This window comes from Ailuropoda melanoleuca, chromosome 7, assembly GCF_002007445.2.
Source record: "Ailuropoda melanoleuca isolate Jingjing chromosome 7, ASM200744v2, whole genome shotgun sequence".
Lineage (NCBI taxonomy): Eukaryota > Metazoa > Chordata > Mammalia > Carnivora > Ursidae > Ailuropoda > Ailuropoda melanoleuca.
Genome location: NC_048224.1, coordinates 54,344,909 through 54,352,686, shown reverse-complemented (window position 1 = coordinate 54,352,686; position 7,778 = coordinate 54,344,909).

Here is a 7,778-nt window from a genome sequence, read left to right as displayed (position 1 = left end):
GGGGGGGGGGGGGGGGGGGTAGGGAAGAGGGAACAGGCGCGGGCCCCACAGGGTGGCAGGTCATGGCACCCCATGACCCCAGTCCTGGCCTCACGCACTGCAGGAGGCCCCTGGTGCCTTCTCTGCCCGTGGGCCTGACGGGCGCGCCCCACGTTAGGGTCCCTATCAGGGTGGGGAAGAGGCGCTGGGTCTCCTGCTCTGGCCCCATGGGAGCCCGAGGGGAGCTTGGAGTGGTGGCCAGTGGGGGCAGGAGGGTCCGGAGGATGGGTGGGGGCTTAGGGCATGGGCCGGTGCCACCGCAGCCGGGTCTGGGACTGCCCCGGGGGCGCCCAATGCTGCGGTGGCGGCTTAGGGCCGACCCCCCTCCACTCCCAACAAACGCTGGCCGGCAGGAGAGGGCATGTTTGTTCAGCGCAAGGGCTGGGGCGGAGGGGGGGGCAGGAAGCAGAATTTCAAAGCGGCTTCACCCTTTGTTACCCCTTCCCGGCCCCGCCCCCACACCCCAGGCTGCATTCCAGAACCAGAGGGGGTCCTGCCCCGGGAGAAATCCGCTTAACCGGAGGCTCGGGTTACAGCCTAGCTGCTGCGGGGGGTGGGGGGGGCGCGCAGGGGAGAGCCGGCCCTTCCCTGTTCGACATTCCGGATGGCGAGTCTCCGGGTCCACCCCATCCCCACGCTGGGACCCCTTCCCGGCCGCTCTGGATGGCGAGTCTCCGGGTCCACCCCATCCCCATGCTGGGACCCCTTCCCGGCCTGCGGCCGCAGAAGAAAGAGGGAGGAGCTGGAAAGGGGCGGGGCTGGGGGGGCAGGACGGACCCCCGCCCGCTCACTTAGGTGACGGGGAGATGGGGTTCGGATTGCGCTTGCTGGAAGGGAGCCCCGGACCCTTGGTTTCTGCCCTGGATCTGACCTCAGACAAAGCTTGCTGGGCGCCTCCTGATTTGGATGAGGTGGGGGCTCTTCCTTTCCGATTAAGGCAGCCTGGACTTTATCTTACTTTCAGGACTTTCTCGAGGGGCACTTTACATGCGATCCAATGCTCTGGTTTTGCTGTTCAGCTTCACGAAGTCTTGCATTTGTGTCCTGAACAAGATCCTGAACAGGCCCAGCATTCTAGAAAGTTCGCTGGTGCCCCCTCCCAGGCATGCCCCCGCCCCAGCCAGAACCACTGGTCTGCCCTCTCTCACCGTAGACAGTTTGGCCTGGGAGCATGTGCTCCTGTGGGCCTGGCTCCCCTTACTCAGCAGGCTATTTGGGGGATCATCCATTTCACTGCAAGCTCTCCTTTCTGATCGCTCAGTTTATTTCATTATTTGTCCCTCCCTTCCCTGGCCATCCCAGTCGCTTCTGGTCCCAGACTCTGAGGAATGAAGCTGCTCTGGACCTCTATGTAGCTGTCTTCTGGGGTAGAGGGAGGGACTTGATGGGACACTTGTTTATTTCTTGATTCCTGACACAGGGCCTTTGCACATGCTATTCCCTCTGCTGGGATGCTCTGCTCCCTGCCCTTAGTATAGTGGGTTCTCCTTCTTCTTCTTCTCCTTCTTCTCTTCTTCTTCTTTTTTTAATTTTTAAAAAAGATTTTATTTTTTTTAATATTTTATTTATTTGTTTGAGAGAGAGAGCATGAGTGGGGTGAGGGGCAGAGAGAGAAGCAGACTCCCCTCTGAGCAGGGAGCCTGATCTGGGGCTTGATCTCAGGACTCCAGGATCATGACCTGAGCTGAAGGCAGACACTGGACCCACTGAGCCACCCAGGCGAGCCTCTGTAGTGGGTTCTTTATGATCCTTCAGGTCTCAGCTTAAATGTCACCATTCCAGAGAGGCCCTGGCCCACGACCAGGTCTACTAATGCCCCCCAGCCCTTCATTCTTTGGTTTCATTGTCTCTGTGGCACACGTGGCCATTTGCAATCATCTTATCCCTGTACTTGCTTCTTGGGGGTGAGGCCCCTACTGGAAGTTTCCTGCTCTCTGAGGGCAGGCACTTCTGCCTCGTGTATCCCAGTGCCCAGCATGGCTCAGAGCGGTGATCAGTCAAACATTTGTGGGTGCATCTGTAGGGTGGTGGGGACCCTGCTGGGCTCAGAAGTTCAGCGTCCCCTGGGGAGGTTCCCTGCAGCCAAGACCTTGGCCCAGCAGGCCCGCCAGAGAGGGGTGGGAGCCAACGAAGGGTGGGAGATGTGTGGGACACATTCATACCTTTCTTATCTTTTGGCTAATGGTTTGCCTACAGCGTTTTGCTCCTAGAAGGGGGGGGGTCGGAGTCCAGCCTTGCGCTTCACTCCCACTTCAGCCGGAGCTGCTCAGCGTGCAACTGTCTCAGAATCACAGGTGCGGGAGCAAAGTCTCCTGCGAAAATGGGAGGTTTGGAAACCACTGCGGTAGGCGATGGGGAGCCATTGAGGGTGTGTGAGGAGGGGAGGGATATGGAGGTATCCAGCAGTGGCAATGGTAGAAAGAGGGGCTGGACTTGACCAGTTTGCCCTCAGCCTGCCATGGGCTGGGAAACTGCAGCCGCTGTCTGCTTTATGCCTCGGAGCAGCATGGGGAAAGAGCCACAGGTCCTCGGAGCTGGGCAAGTTCGGCCAGTTGCGGTAACAGGTTGGGCTAACAGCGGGGAGCAGCAGACCCGGCTCTGAACTGGGGAGTACCCATCCCCACAAAAGACATTAGTGCTCGAAGCAAACACTTGGACGTTGTGCCTCCCAGCAGGATACGGGACCCTGCTCCTGAGCCCTGCCCTGTTGGCCCAGGGATGGAGGACCAGGGCGGGAAAGGCAGGTGCTCACGCTCAGTCGTTTAGCTGGTTGGAGGGGAGGACAGGTGAGATGCAGGTGTCCCGAATCCAAGGTGAAGCTGGCTCGCCTCACACTGCCCTTCCCAAACCTGGCCCTTCCAGTCCCAAAGAGCCAGGCTGCTAGGGGTTCACTCTCCACGGGTTCTTTACCTGCTGGCAGGCCATCCAGGGTGGTGGCAAGGAAGGGGGAGGGAGGGTGTGCAGGGGCTCTGCGTGCATTCCTGTGTGGCTGGCCTGCCTCCGAAGGAGGGGACAGGGAGAAGGACTGGACAGCCCTGTCCCTGCCCCGCTGCCAGAAGCTCTGAGGGTACAGCAATTCAATGATATTGTTGGCTCATTCAAGTGTTTGCTGAGCCCGTTGTGTGTGCCAGGAGTAACATGACCAGGTGGGGACACCTGGTGGTCAGGATAGGCCTGGGCCTGCCCTGGGGGGCTCACAACCTGGGGAAGCTGCGGTCCAGGGCAGGCTGGACAGAGCACTGGTGAGCCACACAGGACTGGATCCTCATGGCCCCAAAGAGGCTGCCGTGAGCTGAAGTTAATTCTCACCAGTGTTCTCCGCGTAGCTTAAGCCTGGATCACCTTTCTGTTCTAATGCAGAAGCTTCTCACACTTGGCTGTGCAGCCATCATGCGAGGCCAGGGAGGGGAGAGCTTGCTTAAAATGCAGTCTCTGGCCCTGCCTCCAGTGCGTTTTGTCTGGACAGTTTGCAGATGGGACCCAGTCGGCTGCATTTTAATTACCACTGTGTCTCCGTGTCCCAAGGCTGCTGTAACACATGACCACAAACTGGGTGGCTTAAAACAGCAGAGATGTATTCTCCCGCAGTTCCGAAGGCCACAACCTGGGCTGAGTCTCACCAGAGGAAAATCCAGGTGTGGGCAGGGCTGGGTCCTTCTGGAGGTTCCAGGGGGCATCTGTTCCTTGTCACTTCCAGCTTCCAGTGGCTGCTGGCATTCCTTGGCTTGTGGCCTCATAACTCTAGCCTCTGCCTGTGTTCACCTCCCCTTCTCCTCTTCTGTGCAAATTGCCCTCTGCTTCCTCTTATCAGGACACCGTGATTACATTCAGGGCCCATCCAGACAAGCCAGGATAATCTCAGACAAGCCAGGATAATCTTTCCATCCGAGATCCTTAATTTAATCACACCTTCCATGTCCCTTTTGCCTTGTAAGGGAACATTTACGGGTTCCAGCCTTTATAACCTGGATGTCGTCAGGGGAGATGAGTTAGCCCTCCCCCATTCCAACGTAGAAGGTCCTGATAGTCTCCTGAGAAACCCTTGGCTGAAGGTTTGTTTATTTAACTGATGGCTGCTGTCTTGTGATTCTCAGAGCTTACAGAAATGGGACAGCATTTAACAAGCCCTCGTGGAGTTCCCACTCCATGCTGAGAGCTGGGCTGGATGTTGGGGACATTCAGGTGAGGTGGACCCAACCCCTTGCGCTCTGAATCTGGTAGAGAGATCTGGCTCCTGCCTGTAGCCCCCACCCCCATCCACCCCAGCCTCCCCAGTGTGTGACAGCACTCTTCCGGAGCTACCCCGGGGCAAGGGTGGGACTTGTTTTCTGCAAGCCAGCTCCTCACCAGTTGCTTGGTTCCAGAGTTCTGTTCTAAGCCAACCAGTGCCCAGCATTTCCTGAGACCTGGGCTGGCGCATTCAGAAGGGAGGGACTTTGGACCAATGGTTGTGGGATGCCCTGTCTCCCTCCTGTTGGACTGGAGCAGGTGGCCTCCACTGTCCCCTGAGGATTAAGCTTTTGCTGCAGAAGGGACAGCACCCCCCACCCCCAACCCTGGGCTGCCCATTGTTTTGTTCTGGTGTCCTTACTGCTCATGCCAGCCTGAGTCAGGATGCCCGCTCCTTGCCTCTAGAAGCGTCCTCACCGATGCCTCATGTGGAAACGCCAGCCAGTTGTCCGGCTAGCCTGCTCTGTGCGACCTCGAGTCTGCTCCGATCCTGGCCGCCCTCTCGTCCTTGTCAGTTCCCACCTGCCTACTTGCTGTTTCCCAAATGCCCCTCCCCTGCCACTCACTTTGCTTGAGCCCTCTAATTCTTTGTTCTATGAGGTTCTGCTCAGTGGTGCCTTCTCCATCCGATCTTCTCAACCTCCCAGGCTAGAAAAACCACAGTGATAAGGGCTCACTACCAGAGCTGAGCCCTCGCTGGGGGCAGGAACTGCCCAAGGCCTTTACAACATGCTATTATCGTTCCCATTCTACAGCCAAGAGACCTGAGGTCTGTCTACTTGCAGACAGCACCTCCCACCCCCACGGCTGTGTGCTGACAGACAGATGGATACCAGGTGCGGGGGTGGGGGGGGCGAGCCAGGAGGGGGCGTCAGCCAGTGTTGTCACAGACCCTTTAGCATAAGACTGGGGCAATCCCTCACTGCCATTCCTGTGTATGCCCTGCAGCAACAAAAAAATCCAGTCTAATTTTCGCCAAGTTATAAAAACCACTTTTCTAGCAACATTTCATTTAATCCAGAGACAGCTAAGATCAAATTGAGCGCTTTCTGGGTTTGGAGCCCTCTGCTAAACGTTCTATGTCTTTGACCTCACTGGACTGCAACCTCGTGAGAGGCATGCCTTTCAATCCTCCTTACACAGAGGGGAAACTGAGGCTCAGAGAGGGTGGGTGAATCACCCAAGGTCACCCTGCTTGTAGGAGGCAGACACAGGATTAACTCAGGCCTCCTGGTCCAGATAGAGCATTTCCACTACACACTTTCATGGGGGGGGCGGGAGGGGACAGGGAAAGCCTGGGTTCTGAAGCCTGCTCTGCCCAGTCCTAGTGGGGTGACCCCAGGCAAGAAGCGATTTTACTTTTTTAAGCCTCAGTTTCCAAGTCTGTAAAATGGGCACATGGTAGTTGTGAGAACGGCGGAACATTCATGGACTGTTCCTCTGTCTGGGCAGTTCCTCTCTGGCTCTTCAGGGGACAGGATCCTTCTCTGACCCTTTATGTCTCAGCTTGAATGCCCCCTCCTCAGGGATGCCCTCCCTTACTACCCCCACCCAAAGGAGCTAGCACCCTACCTCCCGCCTTGCCCACTGGTTATTGTCTCTCTCATTCATTGCCTTGCTCATTTCATCCCCAGCCTTCATCACAGGCTATGACATTCATTAATTCATTTCTCTGTGTGTTGTCTCTTTTCTCCCGCAGACTGTGAGCTCTATGAGGGTAAGAGTAGCCCCAGCCTCTGGCAGGGTTCCTGGCAAGAGGAGGGGCTCGAAACACACTAGTTACAGTGGCAAAGAAATCATGAAAGATGGTCCATGTCAAATGCTCAGCACAGTGCCTGCTGCCCAGCAGTCGCTCCGGAGGTGATAGCCGATGTTCTTACTACAAAGCAAACACAGACGCGCATTTCTAGCCTGTTTACAACAACACAGTGAACCTTGGGTCAGTCACTCTGAGTGCCACTGCCCTGGAGAGAGCATAGGGTAGGCAGGAGTCGGTGGGCACCCCTCTCCCCCAAGTATGCCTTGAACACTGGTTATTGCTCTTGTGTGAACACAATGGGGAAAGGCCTCCTTGCTGTTGTGGCCTGTGCTGGGAGTGGGGAGGTGGGGTGCAGGCTGAGAAGGTGCCAGGGGACCTGTCAAGTCCTCAGAGACACCCTTGCCCCAGCCCAGATTGGGCTCATCTGTCGTTCCTGCCCCAACTCTCCCCAGTTCCTTCCCCACCCCAAAGTGCCTGTCATGACATTGATCTCTAGTTTGTCCAATGTGAAGACCATCCCCCAGAGTCCATGGCTGGCTTCACATCTAGGACTTAGCATGCACTTGGCACATAGTAGGTCTCCATAAATATTTGTTTAATAGATTAATTAATAAGATGCATGGGAAGCATCCCTCGGGTTGTGATTTTTAACCTTTCTGAATCGCCAGCTTCTTTGAAAAACCCATGAAACCTTTGGGTCCCTCCCCCAGCAATACACCCGAAGTGGAACGTGTCACATGAGGGATTTCTTGGACCCCTCCACCCCAAGGTCACTCATAAAGCTCAGCTTAAGATCTCTCTGTCTGGGGGAGGGGAGGTCCCTGAGATCCCAGGGACCCGGTGGGGAGGATGGTACCAGGAGGCACACTGGGGCTCACACCCGACAGGCTGGCGAGGAATGGTGTGAATGGACCTCTTTTCTTGTACTTTCTGCTCTCCAGAAGGAAAGGAATCGAGTCTGGGGCGATCTGGCGGGAGGGGGAGAGCGCGGGGCACGCAGGCCCGGGAGGAGAGGTCAAGGGGAGAAGATGCGAGAACCGGAGAAGGGAAGGGGGCGTGATGGAGAGGCTGCGGGCCGCGGAGGGACGCGCGGGCGAGCCGAGGGAACAAAGAGCGAGCACGCAGCGAGCGGGGCCGAGGCCGGCCGGCCGCCCGGGCTGTCTGATTTTTTGTCAGCCGCCGCTGATGAACGGGCCGCCTTCCAGCTCCGAGCGCGCCGCCCCGCGTTCCTGGCAACTGCGCGCGCGGCTTCCTGGCGGAGGCGGGGCCTGCGGAAAGGTTACATTTGCACAAAGTGCCGCGGCGCACGCGGCCGGGAGGGGCTTTGGACGGGGAGCGCGGCGCGGGGCGCGGTAGCGCGGGCCCGCGGGAGAGCCGGGCCGGGGGAGAGAAAAGGCTGCGGCGCTCGGCGCTGCCTGGGGGATGGAAACATTCCTCCGGGGGCCAGGCAGAAAAAGAGGTTACACGACCGCAGCCCTCACGGCTCCTCCGAGGGGAGCCTCCTGCCACCTTCTGCCACGGGGCAGCCTGGAAGAGGGGCGCCCCTGGTGCGCGCGCCCCAGCCTGTGCGCCGCAGCCCGTGCGCCCCAGTGCCCGTATCCCAGCCTGCGCGCCCCAGCCCGTGCGCCCCACCACCAGCAGCTCTGATCCTCGGGCCCCACCCAGCCTGTGCTCTTTGGGGCCTCGCCTCGCTTTCGCAGTTCCCCTTCTATGCCTCAGAAGGCAGGTGAAAAGGCCCCGTTTTCCCCCA